At 41.0% G+C, this 23,501-nt stretch overlaps 2 long non-coding RNA genes across 2 annotated transcripts; one reads left to right on the forward strand and one right to left on the reverse strand.

The window, feature by feature from the left end:
- The first annotated feature begins 10,540 nt into the window (after positions 1 to 10,540).
- Positions 10,541 to 11,356, forward strand: LOC117525227. The gene is made up of 2 exons (XR_004564999.1): positions 10,541 to 10,570; positions 11,250 to 11,356. It is a non-coding gene; the product is annotated as an uncharacterized LOC117525227 (long non-coding RNA).
- A 3,601-nt stretch (positions 11,357 to 14,957) lies between these two features.
- On the reverse strand, positions 14,958 to 23,266 carry LOC117525142. The gene is made up of 3 exons (XR_004564966.1): positions 23,255 to 23,266; positions 15,424 to 15,431; positions 14,958 to 15,045 (listed from the first exon to the last, which is right to left on the reverse strand). It is a non-coding gene; the product is annotated as an uncharacterized LOC117525142 (long non-coding RNA).
- Between the last annotated feature and the right edge of the window lie 235 nt (positions 23,267 to 23,501).

Below are 23,501 nucleotides of genomic sequence, written 5' to 3' on the forward strand. Positions count from 1 at the left end.
ATGACTGAACCAATCAGTGTTTAGCAGAAGCACATTTTACCCAGAATCCTTTGCGATCTGTCTGTGTTTGTTACAAAACCTCAGAATCAGTGCATTATTCAACATTAAAAGATATATGTTATATTTTAACTTTGTACAAATGACAGAATTGCCGTTAATGGAGTTATTCTATCGGTATTAATGTTATTTGTAAATCAAAACCATAAGTCAGCACTGCTTTATTTTCCAAGACCTCTGCCAGACCGGAGTGTTGTGATTGGGTAGAGAGTGAGGCATTGTGGCTGCTTGCTTCTGTGCTGGAAGCCATGTAGTAAATAAGAGCTTCCAGCAGGGGGCAAGATGTTCAAAGACAGAAGTGTGGGCTCATTGTTTGGGTCTGTTGTTGCTTTTGATGCTACCAGAAGTGATCGTGGTGTTAAAACTCAAATTCAGTTTATTAGTAGTTGCAAATGTACCAGAGACAATACTGGAATTTATGGCTTATCTGTAACATCTGATACATTTTTGGGTGGTTTATTGTTTTATCTTTATCAAAGATAACTTTTCAGTTATCTGATTATCTGTTTTCGAAGTTAATTTTTTGGTTATCTGTGCCCACCACTGCCAGCATGCTTCAAGGCCTCCACCATCATTCCCCATCCCCAAAAAACAAAGAACTACAGGACTTAATGACTACAGACCCATTGGCCTGACCTCTGTGGTGATGAAGACCTTGGAGTGCCTTGTCCTCACACACCTCAAGGCCATCTCTGACTCGCATCTCTGGACCACCTGCAGCCTACAGAGCCAACAGGTCAGTAGACGACTCTGTCAACATGGCCCTCCACTTCATCCTCCAGCATCTGGACTCCCCAGGAACCTATGCCCGGATTCTGTTCATGGACTTGTGGCCGATCCCTCTCACCCAGGACACAAATTTTTCATAACCCTCCCCTCTGGCAGGAGGCTGAGGCCCATCAGGACTAAAAACTCAAGACACTAAAACAGCTTCTTTCCATCTGTAGCTAGACTAATAAATAATGCCAGAGGCCCCCACTTACCCTGCTCCCCCACTACCATAAAGCACAGCTTGGTCATCCCTGCACTGAAAGGTACTGTACATCTGTACTGCAATCATCTGTTTTTCACAGTCCCATTCCACTACATTATACTTATTTAACAGTGAGCATAATTAGGGAATAACCCTGTTGTGTCTGATGATTTGCAGATGTTCATGCTGGTTATACGGTCACAAATTGAGCTTATGCATCGCCGGTAAAAAGGAGTTTTATGGAGGAGCCGTAAAATGGCTATTTGCAAACTTATAACAGCATGAACGTCCGCAAATCATCAGACACAAGGGGGTTATTCCAATTCTAATTCAATTCGATCATTTGCACAGTTTATTTTTCTGTAGGTAATTCAGTCGGCGAGGCTTACCATCACCCGAGGCAGTGTTGCTCCAACAGGGGTCAGGGCATGGAATAATCCATCATACGTGAAAATCCATCAAATCCATCAAATGTGACATGGTAATTCTCTATCAGAATCCACATCAATACTTTCGCATGGTAGTTTAAATTCACCTGTTTCAGTGGTGGCGGTGGTACACAACTTGCTCTCACTCTCAGCTAACAGTGCTAACACTAGCAATGCGCACAACCGGTGTTAAGTTGAATTGTGTGTCTCGTCGCATAAATCGAAAGTTCTGCGTCCCAACAATATTGAGCATGAAATTCAACAGGAATGACATCTCATCAGAACACCAGTCAGGTCGTAGAGTAGTACATCCAAATGTGAAACAGTTGAATATTTTGCCACCGTTACCCCAATATTATATAGTCTGAAATCTCACATGTTTAACCAATCAGATTTGCAGAAAAAATGTAACTGGATTAGAATATTGCCTGTTTGACTAGTTTGAATAGTTCTGTACTTCTTACAGAACTATTTTTCTTTCTTTTTCTTATTGTTTATGCACCAATAACACTAGATCAAATTCCTTGTATGAGAGAACTTACTTGGCAATAAATTTGATTCTGATTCTTATATTTACCATGGAATCTCCACAATAAATTTCTTTAACAGCTATAAAATTATCACTAATTTTGTACCACAGAAGTAAAGGTATTTTATAATAACGAGGTTTCAACATATAATAATAAATTTGGTCAAACTTGTGAAAAATCCAAAGGGACTAAACATAAGCACAGGAATATAGAGACAGTGAGCAGAGAACCATGCAAACAATCATGAGTCATTCCTGAATAACATAACAGAGCTGTATTTGTGTTTTGTACTGGGAGCTGTGGTCAGCTGAATACCAATCCTACTCCATCACTGACACACTGCTGCTGAACACACGCAGATATTCAAATTATGCATTTTTCCTCATAACTTTTTAAATTAGAAAATGAAGCACTGGATAAAGTCAGTCCATCAATGAATGGCTTTGCAAAATGCCCATAAGTAACTACTGCACATTCATTCATTTTCTATACCCTTTTATTTCAATAAAGGGTCATGGGGTTGCTTGAGCCTATCCCAGCAGTCACTGTGTGAGAGGTGGGGCACGCCCTGGACAGGCCACCATTCTATCTGAGAGCTGACTGCCTATTCAGTTCTGAAGTTTGGTTCTTACAGATACAGCTGAGGTCCAGTGAAACTCCTTTCTTGAGCCATGTTGGCATATGAACCTGCACAGTGATGATAACATAAAACAAAGGTACAGGCCTACAAACTTGTTACTTATGAAACCATGTTGGCAATCGCAGAGTCCTGGTGGCCACAAAGGCCACTCTTGCTTGTTTAAATGTAATGACATTAAAGGGGCTGTCCCAAATACAAATGTTAATAAAAGCAACATCCCATCATCAATGTACTGGACAAACGTTTGGCACATTGAAACTAAGTTCATATCTCTAAGCACCTTTTATAATACTATGGCTACTAATATTAATAGTAGTAGTTATAATAATAATAATAATAATAATAATAATAATTATTATTATTATTATTATTATTATCACTATTATTATTATAGTGCTTTTGTAGTATCGTCCTCTTAACGAAGCATTTTTGGACAGATGAGACGATGAAGTCTGACTTACCAGTGTCAGGAGTTTGGTCCAACCACAAAGACTTCATACAAATTATCCTACAGCTAGCCAGGCCCCTGTAGTTGGTGCGGACCAATGTAGCTTAGCCGCCGTTAGCTGTCCCCCAGCAGATCCCGAGCAGCCGGGAAAGCAGGCCAGCTGGGTGACTGTGAGGAGGAAGCATAGTTCTAAACAGAAGCCCCCTGTACACCACCAACCCGTTCACATTTCTAACCGTTTTTCCCCGCTCAGCGACACACCCGCCGAGGAACAAACTCTGGTTATTGGCGACTCTGTTTTGAGAAATGTGAAGTTAGCGACACCAGCAACCATAGTCAAATGTCTTCCAGGGGCAAGAGCAGGCGACATTGAAGGAAATTTGAAACTGCTGGCTAAGGCTAAGCGTAAATTTGGTAAGATTGTATTTCACATCAGCAGTAATGACACCTGGTTATGCCAATCAGAGGTCACTAAAATTAATATTGAATCGGTGTGTAACTTTGCAAAAACAATGTCAAACTCTGTAGCTTTCTCTGGGCTCCTCCCCAATCGGACCGGGATTGACATGTTTAGCCGCATGTTCTCCTTGAATTGCTGGCTGTCTGAGTGGTGTCCAAAAAATGAGGTGGGCTTCATAGATAATTGGCAAAGCTTCTGGGGAAAACCTGGTCTTGTTAGGAGAGACGGCATCCATCCCACTTTGGATGGAGCAGCTCTCATCTCTAGAAATCTGGCCAATTTTATTAAACCCTCCAAATCGTGACTATCCAGGGTTGGGACCAGGAAGCAGAGTTGTAGTCTTACACACCTCTCTGCAGCTTCTCTCCCCCTGCCATCCCCCCAATACCCCATCCCCGTAGAGACGGTGCCTGCTCCCAGACCACCAACAACCAGTAAAAATCTATTTAAGCATAAAAATTCAAAAAGAAAAAATAATATAGCACCTTCAACTGCACCACAGACTAAAACAGTTAAATGTGGTTTATTAAACATTAGGTCTCTCTCTTCTAAGTCCCTCTTAGTAAATGATATAATACTTGATCAACATATTGATTTATTCTGCCTTACAGAAACCTGGTTACAGCAGGATGAATATGTTAGTTTAAATGAGTCAACACCCCCGAGTCACACTAATTATCAGAATGCTCGAAGCACGGGTCGAGGAGGAGGATTAGCAGCAGTCTTCCACTCCAGCTTATTAATTAATCAAAGACCCAGACAGAGCTTTAATTCATTTGAAAGCTTGACTCCTAGTCTTGTCCATCCAAATTGGAAGTCTCAAAAACCAGTTTTATTTGTTATTATCTATGATCCACCTGGTCGTTACTGTGAGTTTCTCTGTGAATTTTCAGACCATTTGTCTGAATGTGCTTAGCTCAGATAAGATAATTATAGTGGGTGATTTTAACATCCACATAGATGCTGAGAATGACAGCCTCAACACTGCATTTAATCTATTATTAGATTCAGTTGGCTTCGCTCAAAATGTAAATGAGCCCACCCACCATTTTAACCGCACTTTAGATCTTGTTCTGATATATGGCATAGAAATTGAAGACTTAACAGTATTCCCTGAAAACCCCCTGTTGTCTGATCATTTCTTAATAACATTTACATTTACTTTAATGGACTACCCAGCAGTGGGGAATAAGTTTCAATACAGTAGAAGTCTTTCTGAAAGCATTGCAACTAGGTTTAAGGATATGATTCCTTCTTTGTTATGTTCTTCAATGCCATATACCAACACAGTGCAGAGTAGCTACCTAAACTCTGTGAGTGAGATAGATTATCTCATCAATAGCTTTACATCCTCATTGAGCACAACATTTGTATGCTGTAGCTCCTCTGAAAAAGAGAGCCTTAAATCAGAAGTGTCTGACTCCGTGGTATAACCCACAAACTCACAGCTTAAAGCAGATAACCCGTAAGCTGGAGAGGAAATGGAGTCTGTTGCTGTATAAAAAAGCCCTCCGTAAAGCTAGGACATCTTACTATTCATCACTAATTGAAGAATAAGAATAAGAACAACCCCAGGTTTCTTTTCAGCACTGTAGCCAGGCTGACAAAGCGTCAGAGCTCTATTGAGCCGAGTAGTCCTTTAACTTTAACTAGTAATGACTTCATGACTTTCTTTGCAAATAAAATTTTAACTATTAGAGAAAAAATTATTCATAACCATCCCAAAGACATATCTTTATGTTCGGCTGCCTTCAGTAATGCTGGTATTTGGCTAGACTCTTTCTCTCTGATTGTTCTGTCTGAGTTATTTTCATTAGTTACTTCCTCCAAACCATCAACATGTCTATTAGACCCCATTCCTACCAGGCTGCTCATGGAAGCCCTACCATTAATTAATGCCTTGATCTTAAATATGATCAATCTATCTTTATTAGTTGGCTATGTACCACAGGCTTTTAAGGTGGCAGTAATTAAACCATTACTTAAAAAGCCATCACTTGACCCAGCTATCTTAGCTAATTATAGGCCAATCTCCAACCTTCCTTGTCTCTCAAAAATTCTTGAAAGGGTAGTTGTAAAACAGCTAACTGATCATCTGAGTTTCAGTCAGGTTTCAGAATTCATCATAGTACAGAAACAACATTAGTGAAGGTTGATGGAGTTCCACAAGGTTCTGTGCTAGGACCAATTTTATTTAAATTTTCATTGTTACGCAGATGATACCCAGCTTTATCTATCCATGAAGCCAGAGGACACACACCAATTAGTTAAACTGCAGGAATGTCTTTCAGACATAAAGACATGGATGACCTCTAATTTCCTACTTTTAAATTCAGATAAAACTGAAGTTATTGTACTTGGCCCCAAAAATCTTAGAAACATTGTGTCTAACCAGATCCTTACTCTGGATGGCATTACCCTGACCTCCAGTAATACTGTGAGAAATCTTGGAGTCATTTTTGATCAGGATATGTCCTTCAATGCGCGTATTAAGCAAATATGTAGGACTGCTTTTTTGCATTTGTGCAATATCTCTAAAATTAGAAAGGTCTTGTCTTGGAGTGATGCTGAAAAGCTAATTCATGCATTTATTTCTTCTAGGCTGGACTACTGGTTGTCAGGTTGTCCTAAAAGTTCCCTGAAAAGCCTTCAGTTAATTCAAAATGCTGCAGCTAGAGTGCTGACAGGGACTAGAAGGAGAGAGCATATTTCACCCATATTGGTTTCTCTTCATTGGCTCCCTGTTAATTTCAGAATAGAATTTAAAATTCTTCTTCTTCCTTATAAGGTTTTGAATAATCAGGTCCCATCTTATCTTAGGGACCTCATAGTACCATATCACCCCAATAGAGCGCTTCGCTTTCAGACTGCAGGCTTAATTGTAGTTCCTAGGGTTTGTAAGAGTAGAATGGGAGGCAGAGCCTTCAGCTTTCAGGCTCCTCTCCTGTGGAACCAGCTCCCAATTCGGATTAGGGAGACAGACACCCTCTCTACTTTTAAGATTAAGCTTAAAATTTTTCTTTTTGAAAAAGCTTATAGTTAGGGCTGGATCAGGTGACCCTGAACCATCCCTTAGTTATGCTGCTATAGACTTAGACTGCTGGGGGGGTTTTCCATGATGCACCCAGTGTTTCTTTTTATTCACCTCTTTTTGCTCTGTATGAACCACTCTGCTTTTAATCATTGGTGATTGATCTCTGCTCTCTTCCACAGCATGTCTTTTTCCTGGTTCTCTCCCTCAGCCCCAACCAGTCCCAGCAGAAGACTGCCCCTCCCTGAGCCTGGTTCTGCTGGAGGTTTCTTCCTGTTAAAAGGGAGTTTTTCCTTCCCACTGTCACCAAGTGGTTGCTCATAGGGGGTCGTTTTGACCGTTGGGGTTTTTCTGTAATTATTGTATGGCTTTTGCCTTACAATATATAGTGCCTTGGGGCAACTGTTTGTTGTGATTTGGCGCTATATAAATAAAACTGACTTGACTTGACAAATTAGTGCTTGTGTAAAACAGTGGAAAAGTGGCCTTAAGTGATTCAACAGAGGTGGATTCTGTAATATCCACCTCTGATGATTGACTGTTGATTGTCTAAACCTGTCTAAAGTTTTTTTTAATGTGCTGATCAATGGACTGTATTTCTGCAGCACTTTTCCATCTGAAACAGATGGTTAAAGCCCCCGTCACACATTGCAAAAATGTGCAGGAGTCAGCTCGACACAACAAATACTGCCATAATCCGATACAGTTGGGAGGAAAAGAGGTGTGGTCAGCAATGTCAGAACGCATACAGATTACCTCGTCCACACCTGCATGATGGCATCCAAAGGCATGCAGATGACAGTTTAGATGACACAGACTGCTGTCAGACGGTCATAAAAGGCGCTGCAGCCTGCCGATGTCCAAACATCTGGATGGCAAACACGAGACTGGAGCACTGTGTTCCTCATGTGCATTAGTGTGCAAGTGCGCAGCGGGCCTGTGTGCGTGGTGCATGTGCGCTCCCCACACACGCATGGGGCTGCAATTATCACTCAGCTGTGTGTCTGTGGTTAATGCACTTGGTTTCAGTGCAGAAGGTTCCGGGTTCAAATTCCACCCCTGCCACATTTCTCCATGTAATGTGGAGTTGCGTCAGGAAGGGCATCCGGCGTAACATGAAGATCCACCTTGGATTTGCTGTGGCTATCCCGAGTGCAAACAAGGGAGCAGCCGAAGGGACTTTTGTGTGTCTGTGTGTGTGTATGCATATATGAGTCACTAAGAGCGCGCTTAGCGCCCCTGGACAGCTTTGCTGAAAGTTTGCTGGCAGTGTGTCATGCTGTCCCATGCGTCACACGGAGCCTTTCCAGCGAACTTTAGTTTCTTTTTTGCTCACTTCAGGAGCCCAACGCAACTCTGGACACTGATGGTTGGATTATCACATGGGATTTATTTTTTATTTTGGGTGAGAGGATTTTAACTACAGGCTGCCAGTTTCAGCTCCACGTCTGCACTGTGAAACACTCCTGGACGGCTGTTGGAGGCGAGATTCATGTTTATTAATGCTGTCACGGCCTGGCACAACAGTTCCATGTCATATCTCCTACAGATTTAGAAGTTGATCATATATTACAGTGTGAGATCTGTTCAGCTCTGAGTCTGACGCATGCAATGAGGTGTTACTGTGCACCACAGAGAGGCAACTGCCCATGTTATATACAGTTATGATGGAGATAATATTCACATTATTTACATCGCGCATAGGAGGGAATGGACAAATATCTGTACTGTAAGGTCTATTGTGGATATAACAGCCTGTTCAGATTTGCAGCGGGGGGGGCGACATTAATATACGTGGTACATGCAGGTCATACCAGCAGGATATGCCGTGCCACATCCATGCCACTGCTCAAGGTTCCTCTTTGCTGAGAGCTTGCTGGAACACCAGACACCTGGTTGGAAGCTCTCAGCTCCTGGGACCCTCAGAACGTCTGGGTATGATTTAATCTATCTCACTCATTCTGTAAAACTTGCATTTTGTTAAATTCTGTGACATTTAAATTCTGTTTAATAAATCTCTGAGTGGTGGTCTAGCCCTCAGAGTAATTATGTTCAAACTTAAATAACTGGTCAAAACCTTCTTTCAAATCAACTGATGCGCGGGATAAGAGAGACAGGGGAGGACGAGGTCACTGGAGACCCCTGAATTATCCCACGAGTTCACACAGCGCACACTTTGTCTTTCAGGCGCTTGTGTGTGCACATAGTTGAAGCAACAGGTGTACGAGGCGTTGGAGGCAGGGACGAGTGCATTTCATCCAAACTTCGCACTATGTGTGAAGGGACCCATAAAGCATGTTAAAAAAACTGTTACTTGACACTGAAGTACAGCAAAGGCAAGATTTTATTCAACTTTAATACTGAAACACAATTCAAACTTCTTGGTTCACTTCAGACCGTTTCATTCTCATCAAATGGATTTTAGCCTCATGATTTTAGTTTACGTCTTCTCTGTGCTGTCAGGTTACACTCAGTCACACTAAACAATGATTGCATAGCTTTCACAGTAATCTGAAATGTCTTCAGCAACATGATTAATCTGAGATGTTTCTTAACACTGCTACCAGTTGCTTCAAGAACAACACATACACCTCTTTGCTGCTCTTAAAATAACTGTGTATTGACTTAATTTACTATTTCAGTGATAATGAAGCACCGAAGAGACCACTGAGTGGATCGATGCATGCATTAATGTTTCAAGGGGTGAGGGAGGAGGTGGCCGGGGGGTGTGATTTTGTGGATGAGGGGGACTCAGTCCATGATGCTTTGTGATGTCATAAAGGGTACAAAGGACTCATGTCTTTCTATTTCTATCACAACAATCAGATCTGATCTTTTCTGAGTGGAAACAGTATAAATGTCTTTTATTGATGTTGTATGGTCTTGGGCCACCTACATAGTAAAATCACCACTGGACCATATGTACAATATGGCTGGGGGGGGACTTTGCCCCCCCCCCACTTAGTCCACGATGCTTTGTGATGTCATAAAGGGTACAAAGGACTCATAATATCGTTGAGAATTTGTAATTTTAAAAGAGGGCTTTATGCTTTAATCTTTAATTTCATCTTTAATGCTTTAATCTTCTGTAGCATAAAGGCTGCACAAAGAGTACAAAGGTCGCATTATGTCTTAAGTAACTGTGGGAAATTGCCGCTATCTTCAGAAGCCACCATTCTCTGAGTGAGAGAAGGAAGATAAAATCAGAAAGTGTGAATTAGAAACATTTACTGACTTTAAGGAAATATAAGCAGTGAGTGAGTCTAAGACACAACAGACTGACATTACTTTGAAGACTCAATCCAAGCAGACCGCCACAACTATAATGGGTCCTAAAATCCTTAAGAGAGACGTTTTAGGAAAAGTCGAGTGGTTCAATGGGAAAAATGGATACGGGTTTATCAAGAGGGCAGACACAGCAGAGAGCATTTTTTTCCACTGCACCGCCATCGTAAGACACAAGGATGATGAGCAGCCTTCCTGGAAATTTGAAGAAGGTCAAAAAGTGCAGTTTGACATTGTGGAAGGAAGGAAGGGGCCACAGGCAGCACATGTCACGGGTCCAGGAGGCGTCCCCATCAAAAACAGTAAGTATAGGCCCCCGTTTTTGTTTTGCATGATTGTGATGCAGATGTTTTTGTGTGTGTTTTTCTTTTTGAATCAGGTTGCAGATTTTATTGTTGGTTTCTATCACAACAATCAGATCTGATCTTTTCTGAGTGGAAACAGTATAAATGTCTTTTATTGATGTACGATCTTGGGCCACCTACACAGTAAAATCACCAGTGTAAAACTAACACGGACAGTGTGAAATTAACACTGACCGTGAACATAAGGTCCCGCTCTGACCAGAGCGGGACCATATGTACAATGGCAGTGTTAATTTAACACTGTCCGTGTTAGTTTTACGCAGGTGATTTTACTGTGTGTACATGTGTGGACTTAGATCTGATTTTAAAGTAGTCGCATCTGGTGAGAGAATTCTGATCAGATCCAGGTTCAGGTTGCTGCTGCTGACAGGTTAGATTCCAAAAAACACTCCTGTTCATTTTTGTTTTTCATTTTTAACAGAGCCCCATGAAGAGAAGAGAAAAGAGAACAGTAAGAACATTAAGGAGCAGACAGCTGCAGCTGTAACTCCTCCTAAAATCCTGAAGAAAAAAGTTTTAGGAAGGGTTGAGTGGTTCAGTGAGAAAGACGGCTACGGGTTCATCAAGAGGAGAGACACAGCAGAGAGCATTTTCTTCCACTACAGCTCCGTCGTAAGACATGATGAAGAAGAGCCTTTCTGCAAACTTGAAGAGAGTCAAAAAGTGCAGTTTGCCATCGTGGAAGGAAGGAAGGGGCCAGAGGCAACAAATATCACCGGCCCACGAGGAGCCCTCATTGAAGGCAGTAAGTATACACCCCTTTTCTTTTTTACATGATTGCGATGCAGATGTTACCTTTTTGTGTCAGTGTTTTTCTTTATGAATCAGGTTGCAGATTTTATTCTTGATGTTTTTTTGTCAGAACAGATCTGATCAGAAAGATCTGATCTTCTCTGAGTGTCAACAGTATAAATGTATTTTATTGATGTTGTATGATCTTGGGCCACCTACATACAGTATGTGGACTTAGATTTGATTTAAAGTAGTCACATCTGGTGAGACGATTCTACTCAGATCCAAGTTAATCTTCAGGTCGGTGCTGCCAACAGGTTAGATTTAAATAAAATTCAAATAAAACCCTCATCTTCATTTTTCTTTTTCTTCTTTTTTAACAGAGCCCTATGAAGTGAAGACAAAAGTGAAGAGTGTGACTGAACACAGACACGAAGAAGAGGTGAAGAAAGAATGTCTGCCCACAAAACCCCTGCAAGCCAAATCTGAGCCCACCAAAGTCAGCACAGCCACAATGACGACCGAAGACCTCTCACAGGAGCTCCTCCAGGTGACAGAGGAGCGAGAATGTCTAAAGTTGGAAATTGAAGCTCTGAAGTTCAGTATGGAGAAGGAACTTGCAGCTAAGAGGGTAGAGGTTGCGAAGGACCTGCAGACTAAGCAGGAACAGTACCAGAAGAACCTGGAAGTCCACGCGACTGAGTGTAGAAAAAAACTGATAGAGAAGGAAAAGCATCTACAGGAGGAGCTGGATACTCAGAAGAACATTAAGGAGAAAGAACTGGCAGCTGTGAAGTTACAGTGTGCTGAAGAACTGAAAGCCATGCGGGAAAACTACCAGAAACAACTGGAAGCCCACAACACAAAATGCCAAAATGAAGTGAAAGAGAAGCAAGAACATCAACAAGAGAAGCTGGAAGCTCAGCAGAAAATCATGGAGAAAGAACGGGAAGCTCTGAAGGCACAGTTTGACGAAGAACTGAAAGCCAAACAGCAAAATGACCAGAAACAACTGGATGCCGACAAGACAGAGTACAGACAAGAAATGAAAGCGAAGGAAGGTCTACAAGAGGAGCTGGAAGCTCAGATGAAGATTTTGGAGAAAGAACTGGCAGCTTTCAAAGCACAGTTTGAACTGAAAAAGCAAAACTACCAGAAACAACTGAAACTGCACAAGTCTGAGTGCAGGAAAGAAATGAAACAGGAAGAAGCCAAACACCAAAAAGAACTGGAGGCACAGGAGTCCAGATTCAAAAAGAAGATGGAATCTAAGATGGACAAATCCTGGGTCTACATCTTTAGTGGCGTTTGTCTTGTTGCTGGGTTCTTCTCAGCAAAGTTTCTGACAAATTAAGTCCCAGCTGTGACTGACTGAGGAAAGATCTGCTGAAGACCGCATTTCCTGTTGACCCTTTGATGAATAAAATCATTATTATTAATTAAATTTATTTTATGAAAATTCTGGTGTGTTCGAAACCTTATATATATATATATATATATATATATATATATATATATATATATATATATATATATATATATATATATATACACACACATACACAGGGTGCCACCATGCAAGATGCTCAACTGTGCACAGAGAGAAATTTGTTTATAAAGTGCAAGTTTATTATATTTTTCTCAAGTTTTTTATTGTATTAGATTTTTTTATTAGAGTCTAAGCACCAGCAGAAAGAACATGCTGTGGAACATCTACAGGAACTACAGATGGAAATTAATCCATAATCTGCCTTCTTTACTTCACTGTATGGTGATGGAAGTGATCTTGCACTATCCCCTCACAAATAAAAGTGTCAAAAATCCCCAAGTTCCCAGACCTGCGATGATGATGTTTTCATGGGTAACAAAAACATCAGGCGTATATTTGGCACAAGAACTTGTGTATCTTGAGTGTTCTTAACGCCAAAATGATCGTAAGTCAATACTCACACTCAGGCTCGGACTGATAATCTGTGATTTTGGGCATTTGCCCGGTGGGCCGCTGCACATTTAGACGTGCGTGGGCCGGCCCTCCCATATTTATAGAGATTATGGAAATATAGTGTTCTCGAACCGCGCGCTGCTGTCAACACGAGGAAAGTCTGTGATCGGTGAAGCTACAGCATTTAATCGGCGCAGCTGCAGAGCCACTTAATGAATTTGTGTCAAATAAAAGTTCTGTAGTGTTACATACACGGTGCAGTCTTATTCTAAGTTTCAGTTTTATTTCCGTTTGATCACACAACGGAGACTTACATCGAGCACAATGATTGACATGACCAACAGCCAATGACAATGGAGAAGCATACAGGGTGGCCAATCAGATTGCAGGAAGAGCAGTCGGCCGCTCCTGCCCCTGTGAATGTATTGAGTCCTCGGCGCCTGGACTTCTCTCCGCTCTTCTACTGATACAAGGTTGGAATCGTTTCTTTTATCATAATTAACTGTGCTTTACTTTTGTTAATCTTTAAATGCAACAGCTACGGACTTCAGCTCCTTAATTTGCTGCTGTGTGAATCCTAGCAGTGGTTACACATTACCCCCCCTCTCTCTCTCTCTCTCTCTCTCTCTCTCTCTCTCTCACTCACTCACACACTTACTTTGGAGACACAAAAACTTTTTTCCGCTTGTGTGCATTTGCTTCCGTTTTGTCAGACCCGGTGCCAGAAAAAAAAAAAAATTAAGGGGGCGATGAGTTTATCACAGGGAGCGGGGTCACACCCCCCCCCCCAAAAAAAAAATAGTGCGCACCAGAGGAGACGTGTGCTCCTGGAAAGCTCGTGTATTTATGCTGCACCGTTGTAAGAGACTGACCAACAGTGAAGAGTGATGACTGTTTTTTTAAATTATTATTTGAACGTATAGACGCTCGGTCAAGTGATCTCCTGCATACCACACAGAGCCGGTGTTCTGTCGAGATGAGGTGCGCCAACTTTCGACACTCTGAGCTGTGATGTACCTTGGCATTGTCCAATAGGAACGACGTGTCGGGCCAAAACACGGAAGATTCGTGGCAGAAACCACTGATCTCTACAAAATGGATTGGACCAATCCGATTGGTGCAGAAACCACTGATCTGTACAAAACATTAACGTGTGACAGGACTGCTCATTTATAGAGCAGTTTTCTGAAGAAAAATCATTGGAAATGTTTTTTTGTTGTTACCTCAAAATTTCTGATTACTGTTAAAAAAGGTTTAGAACACTTGTAATTAAAATAGGTAAATAAATCAATAAATGGTTCTTTAGAAACCTTTCATCTGTATTAAAACCACCTGTTATTTCAGATTAGATAATTTCTTGTTTAACATAAGGAACCTCAGACATTTATTTTTAGCCAAATAAAATAACATGGAAACTTTTTGAAGTCTGGTAGATTATTTATATCTTATTTCAACCAGAAAAACAAACACTAAATAAATACAAGTGTTTATTATAAATGCAAAAGGAAATAATTTAACAGTGACTGCAGTGTGATTGTAAAGTAGGATTTCTGTGACATAAACCTCATGTTTTATTTATATATATATATATATATAGTCATTTAAACTTGTAATTTCGTCAAAATATGTAATTGCCTTTAATGTTATCAGGACACCCCCTCGTGGAGCCGGGTCCGCGTTTTGTACTATGATCAAGGTGAAATGACAGTGAAAGTGTGTGTTTAGGTGTGTGTTCATGGTGTTTAGGTGTATAGTATTTGTTCATTTGGGGTTCGCTATGGACGGGTGGGTGTGCGTGTTTGGGGGTGGATTCGTCGGGCCAATAGTGGGCTGGTCGAGAGGAAAAATGCCAGGGTCGAAATTTGTTCCCAGTCCGACCCTGGTCACACTCATCCAACAGCATCTTCTCATGTCGGCAAATTCAGCGCCATTTTGCAAACAACCGGAAACTGGGTCAGGCGAAAGTAATCTGCCAAACTCAATCTGTGTAATACAGTTGTTTTTGGTGTGTTTTCCACCATCTTTATTTATTGTGTATGAGTGAGCAGCCAGCTGCCTTTTTAGCAGTCGCAATGTCGCATCGCTCAGCATTTGCATAAAATAGGCTTCTTGTCTATTTTGGTCCCACCTAACTGGCAGCATAGTGACCATTGGCTGCAAAACGTCCACTCTGACTGAAAATTAATGGCAGGCTGCCACTTTGCCTCTGTGACTGTAGGGTTAACCATAACCAGCATGCCTGGGGTCCAAGCAAATGCCAGGGCTTTTTGGTCTTTCACACCGGGGCTGTCTTCCAGTTGCATCGGATGTCGTCATGATAATGCCTCGTGGAAGCAACTCAGTGCAGAGACGATGCAGCTCAACGCCACAATAGCGCGAGGGACGCAAAGGATGAAGCAAATTAGATGCCAAAAGTTAAACGTTTAATTTTTTTTTGCATCCTGTGCTCGACGCAGAAATTAAGTGGTTTCAGCACAAGTCAGAGAAACAGGACGGTACTCAACATGACTGGAAGCCACACCCTCACAATACAACATTGCCTGATGCTAATTTATGATTCCTGCTGTGTTACATTGTTCCTGAAGTATAAATCACGCAGGGTTGTTTTTATACCGCGTACACAATGCAGTAAAACTACATGCTCAAAAAAGTGCACAGAAAAAAAATGCTGATTGCAGCTACTGCTCGCTCTTCTCTCACAAAAATGTTTAAATAAAATCCATAAAAGTCCTGCTCACAGACTGATTGCCAGAGACAGGACATGTCCACATCCAGTAAAAAGTCTGGACATCTCCAGTCCACTCATGGATGATTCGTTCACACACGCACATGTGAACAATTAAAAGAAAAAAAAAAAAACTGTCAGGCTGCAGGCAGTTAGTTCCTTGTTCTCCCCTCAAACTCTCTCATCACTGTTAAAAAAAGGACATAAGTCCTGCTCACAGACTGATTGCCAAAGACAGGACATGTCCACATCAAGTATAACTCCAGACATTTCCACATTTGCTCACGGATGGTTCGTTCACGCACACGGGCGGTCAAAGGGAGAAAGATAAACTATAACAGAACTCAGAGCGCAGACATGTAGCTCAGCACAAGAACAAATATAAACTAGGACTGCAAGCAGTCATATACGGGCCCTCGTTCTGCGCGACCACCTACCCAGGCCAGCGTGTCTCCTTGTGACCAGATGCGGGCATGTGTGTACAGCAAGCACTCATCACACAGCTCAAATTTCAAGCAAATCACACAATGCATGAAGGAGTTGATGGTTCATCCACTAGGCAGCGCTCAGAGCACAAACAGAGGGGGCAGGTGTGTTCAAGGACCATCCATTAACACACATGTGAAGTTTCAATTCAATCAGGTAATGCATGATTGAGTTACGACATGTTAATGGGTCATCCACTAGGGGGCACTCAGTGTACAAACAGAGGGGCCAGGTGTGTTCAACGGCCAGCCGTTAACACACGTGAAGTTTCAATTCAGTCAGGTAATGCATGAAGGAGTTATGACATGTTAATGGGTCATTCGGTAGGGGGCACTCAGAGCACAAATAGAGGGGTCAGGTGTGTACAGAGCAGACAATAATTGCACAGTTCAAGTTTCAAGCAAATCAGTTAATGCACAAAGAAGTTATGAAAAGTTGATGGTTCATCTACTAGGGGGCGCTCAGTGCACAAACAGAGAGGCCAGGTGTGTTAAGGGGCCTGACCCTCATTACATATGTGAAGTTTCAAGTCAATCAGGTAATGCATGAAGGAGTTATGATGAGTTCATGGTTCATCCACTGGGGGGCACTTAGTGCACAAACAGAGGGGCAAGGTGTGTTAAGGGGCTGACCCTCATTACACATGTGAAATCTCAAGTCAGTCAGGTAATGCATAAGGAGTTATGACAAGTTCATGGTTCATCCACTGGGGGGCACTTAGTGCACAAACAGAGGGCCCAGGTGTGTTCAGGGGCCAACCCTCATCACACATGTGAAGTTTCAAGTTAATCAGGCAAAGCATGAAGGAGTTATCATGACTTGACGTTCCATGGCGAAGGGTCAAAATGGCAGTGCCATCCCGGCCACACCCTTCGACATAGAGAAAAGCTTTCGATAACTTTTTATCAGTATAGTCCCTGGATGCTCTGAAAGAAATTTGAAGTGCACTGGACAAAATCCGTAGGAGGAGTTCGTTCAAATACAACGTGTGGAAATCACGCCAAAATTACAAGAAAAATCAAAATGGCTGACTTCCTGTTTGGAGTAGACCAATGGTGCAAGACTTTTTTGTACGTCTATGCAAGTCACACGTGTACCAATTTTCATCTCCCTACTCCAAAAAAAAAAAAAAAAAAAAAACGATATGGGGAGGGGTTTTTGAAAGTTTCAAGGGGGCTGTATTGAGGAATTTTGCCCCGCCCATGGGCTACGCCCCTATGAATTGTAAGAGGTTGTCGTGCTTGACCTGTGTATCAATTTTCATGATGATATGAAAAAAATTAAAGCTGTCAAAAGGAAGAACGTAATTTCATGGCGAAGGATCGATATTCGGCACGCCACCATACAGACGCTGTTCCTCGTAACTTCACGGCGATCATCGCCTACGTTCATCAACTTGTTCTGCATGTTTTAGAAGTTGAATGTAGTTGATTGGGTTAACTATGTGACATCAGGACCTGTTAAAGTAAAAATAGGACATTTCCTGTTACCACCGGGGGGTGCTATGGCGGAGGTGGGAAGTTAATATATGTAGACGTTGTGTTCAGCAAGTTTGAAAGATCTACGATCGTCCTCCGAAAAGCTCACCAAAGTTTGATGAACCAAATTTGAAGACGATTGGATGAAATCCCTAGGATGAGTTTGTTCAAATGTAAGTAGTGGAAATGGCCAAAAACGGCAAAAATTACCTCAAAATCTAAGCTTAAAATCAAAATGGCCGACTTCCTGTCGACATTTCGCCATGACGGTAAGAGACTTTTTTGTGCGTCCCAGCATGGTAAATATGTGTACTGAATTTCATGAGGCTACGACGAAAAAACCCCTATGCGGAAGGGTTTAAAAAAAATTTCTAGGGTGCGCTATTTTGCAATTTCGCTGCGACCTTGTGCGTGACCCCCAAAATATCAAATTTCGGATCCGGCCAGACGACTTTCCAAAGTTTGGTGAGTTTTTGAGCATGGGAAAGGGCCGAAATTTAGATTTTAAAAGTGATGATAATACTACTACTACTACTAATAATAATAATAATAATAATAATAATAAACAGCGCAATTACAATAGGGTCCTCGTAGGACTTTTTCCTACTTTGGCCCTAACTAGAAGAGGAATCAGAGTGCACAGTCTGTCTGCAGCCAAACTGTGCACTTGATTCCTCTGTGCAGAGAACCTGCAGGCTGCGTCCTCACCTCTCCTCTCTGCGCCCCTGCTGCGTGCACCTGGCGCAGACATTCCTGCGTCATCATGACGCTGCATGAAGCACGCGTTAAACACAGGAAACCTTCAATAATGGACCATCACTGAGAGACAAATGAGAAGTGCTTAAGTCACAGCAGGGGGGAGATAATGAGGGCAGAACTGAAGACTTAATGAAACAGAGAAACCCCTTTCACATTGGCGTATTCGTAGAGCTGCGTATTGCAGTGTTGTGTTTCATTTAAATACGCCCAAATTGCGCACGTACTCAGCTTTTTTCCGTGTTCGTTTCATACTTGCAGCTGCGTGTGTTCGCCTTTTAGTGATATTTGTAAGTTGTCACAGATACTCGAACTGGTGTTCTTTGCTGATGACACAAATATTTTCAGTTCTGGGGAAAATGTAAAAGAAATTGCAGAGGAAATCACTGAAGAAATGAACAAACTGAAAATATGGTTTGACCGAAACTGTCATTAAACTTAAATGAAACAAAACTAATGTTATTTGGGAACTGCAGAACCAATGAGCAAGTACAAATACAGATAGATGGGGTGCAGATTGAAAGGGTTGATGAAAATAAATTTCTTGTAATAATAGATGAGAAAATCAGTTGGAAACCACACATCAAATACATACAAACCAAAGCATCAAGAAGCATTTCACTGTTAAACAAAGTAAAACATGTTCTGGATCATAAATCACTCCACATCTTATACTGTTTCATTGTCTTACTGTATTTCAATTACTGTGTAGAAATTTGGTGTAATAACTCTATGAGTTCAATGAAATCATTAATTATTCTTCAAAAAAAGGGCAATACAGGTCATTCATAATGTCGGCTAACGATCATACTCACTCACTCTTTAGAATCAAAACTATTAAAATTACTGTTAATTTTAATAGTGTTGATTCTAAAGAGTGAGTGAGTATGATCGACATAGTAAAATTCCAAAAAAAGTCCATAGTAAAATTCCAGCACAGATCTTCTACAAGGCAAAAAATGACCTTTTACCAAAAAACACACAGAAATTGTTTAAGGATCAAGAGGGGGGATATCAATTACTAAGGAATACAATTTCAAAATGAATAAAATCCGCACAAACAAGAAGCGATTCTGCATTTCATTCTGTGGGGTGAGACTGTGGAACGGTATGAAAGATGGGTTAAGAAGCCCTCTTATTCTGCACTCTTTACCTGTATTAATTGCACCTGTTTGAACTTGTTACCTGTATAAAAGACACCTGTTCACATACTCAGTCAATCACACTCCAACCTGTCCACCATAGCCAAGACCAAAGAGCTGTCTAAGGACACCAGGGACAAAACTGTAGACCTGCACAAGGCTGGGATGGACTACAGGACAACAGGCAAGCAGCTTGGTAGAAGACAACAATTGTTATGATTATTTATTAGAAAGTGGAAGAAAGACAAGATGACTGTCAATCTCCCTCGGTCTGGGATTCCATGATCTCACTTTGTGGGGTAAGGATGATTCTGAGAAAGCTCAGAACTACACAGGAGGACCTGGTCAATGACCTGAAGAGAGTTGGGACCACAGTCACAAAGATTACATTAGTAACACATGATGCTGTCATGGTTTAAAATCCTGCAGGGCAGCAAGGTCCCCCTGCTCAAGCCAGCACGTGTCCAGGCCTGTTTGAACTTCACCAGTGACCATCTGGATGATCCAGAGGAGGCATGGGAGAAGGTCATGTGGTCAGATGAGATCAGAATAGAGCTTTTTGGAATCAACTCCACTTACCATGTTTAGAGGATGAGAACAACCCCAAGAAAACCATCCCAACCTTGAAGCATGGGGGTGGAAACATCATACTCTGGGGGTGCTCTTCTGTAAAGGGGACAGGACGACTGCACTGTATTGAAGGGAGGATGGATGGGGTCATGTATTGTGAGATTTTGGCAAACAACCTCCTTCCCTCAGTAAGAGCATTGAAGATGGGTCATGGCTGGGTCTTCCAGCATAACAATGACCCCAAACACACAGCCAGGGCAACTAAGGAGGGGCTCCGTAAGAAGCATTTCAAGGTCCTGGAGTGGCCTGGCCAGTCTCCAGACCTGAACTCAATAGAAAATCTTTGGAGGGAGCTGAAAGTCCAAACCTGAAAGATTTCGAGAAGATCTGTATGTAGGAGTGGACCAAAATCCCTGCTGCAGTGTGTGAAAACCTGCTGAAAAACTACAGGAAACGTTTGACCTCTGTAACTGCAAACAAAGGCTACTGTACCAAATATTAACATTGATTTTCACAGGTGTTGAAATACTTATTTGCAGCAGTAACATACAAATAAATTATAAAAAAAATCATACATTGTGATTTCCGGATTTTTTTTTTTTTTAGATTACGTCTCTCACAGTGGACATGCACCTAAGATGCAAATTTCAGACCCCTCCATGATTTCTAAGTGGGAGAATTTGCAAAATCTCAGGGTGTTCAAATACATATTTTCCTCACTGTGTGTATATATATATATATATATATATATATATATATATATATATATATATATATATATATATATATATACAAGGTCTGTTAGAAAAGTATCTGACCTTTTTATTTGAATCACGTGTGCTTGCATGAGCCAACCTTGAACCTTTGTGCGCATGCATGAACTTTTTCACGCCTGTAGATTGGGTCATTTCCTGGTAAACAGCCTTTGTGTGGGACGTGTGTTGTGCGCATGGCGGATTTTCATTTCAAGGAAAAAGACAGAACGACTGGAGCAGCGCCACATCAAATTTTGCCAGAAACTGGGTGACAGCCAGGTGGAAACCATTCGGATGATTCAGATGGCTTTCGGTGATGATCCTGTGGGCATCACACAGATTAAGGAGCGGTCCAACCGGTTTAAAGACGTCCGCACAATGGTGGGGAGCGCGCCACGCTCTGGTCAGCCATCAACATGCTAAAATGACCAGATCATTTCCAAAGTGAACGCTGTGGTGATGCGGGACCATCGTGTGACTGTCTGAGAAATTGCGGAAGAGGTGGACATCAGCACTTTTTCGGTACATTCCACTGTAGATTTCCACTGTAGAAGACAGAAGATTTGGCCATGAAAAGAGTGGCTGTGAAATTCATGCTGCTTCTGACGGCGGAGCAAAAGCGCCTTCGTGTTGAAGTCTCACAGGACATGCTGTGACATGCCCACCTCTTCCACAATTTCTCGGATAGTCACACGACTGAAAAGTCACCGAAAGCCGTCTGAATCATCAGAATGGTTTCCACCTGGCTGTCGCCCAGTTTCTGGCAAAATTTGATGCAGTGCTGCTCCAGTCCTTCTGTCTTTTTTCTTGAAATGACGCATTCGCACGAAGGTTCAAGGCTTGCTCATGCAAGCACACGTGATTCAGATCCATCAGGTTTTTGCAAAAAATAAAAAGGTCCGATACTTTTCTAACAGACGTCGTATGCTAATTTTGAATTCAAGGGGTTTAACAAAAATATCTCACTAACAATTCAGGAATTACATACATTTGTAGAAATATTGCCTCCATTTTCAGAGACCACTGAGCAAACTAAATATAAGAATTACTGGAAATAGAAATTGTTACTTTTACAGCCAGGTTTCTTCCAACATGAAGATTTTCAAATCACTGAACATATCTTTGTATTGGAACAAGACTGTTGCAGATCAGTCAGTCTATGACAAACTGAGGCTGAGAACAAAATATTTTGATTGGCAAATATTAATTATTTATTTGCATGGTTGTGTATGTGTGGGACTGAAATTATTGGTGTTGGGGTTACACCTCAATTCAGCCCCACTGTCAAACAGTCAATCAGGGATCACGGGCTACAAAAATAAATAAATGAAGAAATAAATCTTTAATAAAGATAAAAATCACACAAAACATATACATATAACACACACAAACATATAATCATGAGGAATAAAACAAAGCCAAAAGATTTAAATGGTGTTATTCCTCATTTATCTGAACTACTTTAACATTTTTATTAAATGTTAAAGAATATGGATGAATATTTGGCTGATCTCATGTGAATACCAGATTATGGCACTCAAATGAGATTAGCCAAGGAATCATTAATTAGCCTATCAAATTCCAACTTACATTTCTCATCATAAATATCATTAGTTGATGACAAAAATGTTACATCTTATTTATATTATTGCCAAGTATCTTAAATTTTTTGAAGCCTTGAACAGAATTTGTATTCCAAATGTTCATGAACTGGTGTACGAATCAGAACAAATGTTTTTGTTGAACTGGACTGAAAGAAGTGTGTCCCAGCAAAGAATTGTCTCCTTCTTTTCAAGTGACTACAAAAAAGTTACAAGAGAGGGAGCAAATAGCTGAAAAAAAACAAACAAACTGGAAGGAAAAGTGAGAAATAGGTACAAAAATGGTCAGTCTTTTTGAATGTCTATGATTGGCTATGTTTGGCCACAGCTGTGATGAGGGCCAATGGCAAGAAGGTCGCAATGCACAGAGAAGCCAAAGATCTGGTAGTCTCTTTGAGGATTCGCGAGAAACTACAGCAACAGTAACAAGAGAAAAAGAAAATGATTACTGTTTATTAATATAGACTGAAATAGTAAAGATCAGCAGATAATAACAGTACTTACAACATTCACATTTTGTATGCTGGTTTAATAAACAATTTAAAAATAGAATCAAAATGTAATAATAAATAAGTAAAAGCAACATTCTGATTTTATATTTACTGCAAAAAAAAAAAAAAAAAAAGTGAAATACCTCCTTTTTTAATGTGAAAAAAAAAACTTGTTAATGCCTTTTTTTGCTTCTATGGTCAAAATTACCGAAGGTTCTGGATTTCATACTTGTAGTTGTATCACTATTTTTATTGTATAATAAGTAGTTGCAGAAGTAAAGGTACCTTGACACTTGCACAAATATGATCCCCGCACTGGCAGGCAATCCTGCGTGCCAACGAGTATTCGCTTTGTAAACTGTTGTAAAATGTCCGTGAACTGTGTGCTGCTGCGGGCCAGTGCTCAAAGAAAATGTTAAAAATTTCTGGTATGCAGAAATTTCGTGCCACTTGTGTGAACTAGTCGTGAACATTGTGCAACCTATTCAGAAAACACAGTTTGTCACTGCGTGTTAATGTGTGTATAATAAACATAACTTTACAGATACATTATCTAAAAAGGAATGAAAATGCAACTGTTTACCAATCCATTACTATATATATATA

This window comes from Thalassophryne amazonica, chromosome 14, assembly GCF_902500255.1.
Source record: "Thalassophryne amazonica chromosome 14, fThaAma1.1, whole genome shotgun sequence".
Lineage (NCBI taxonomy): Eukaryota > Metazoa > Chordata > Actinopteri > Batrachoidiformes > Batrachoididae > Thalassophryne > Thalassophryne amazonica.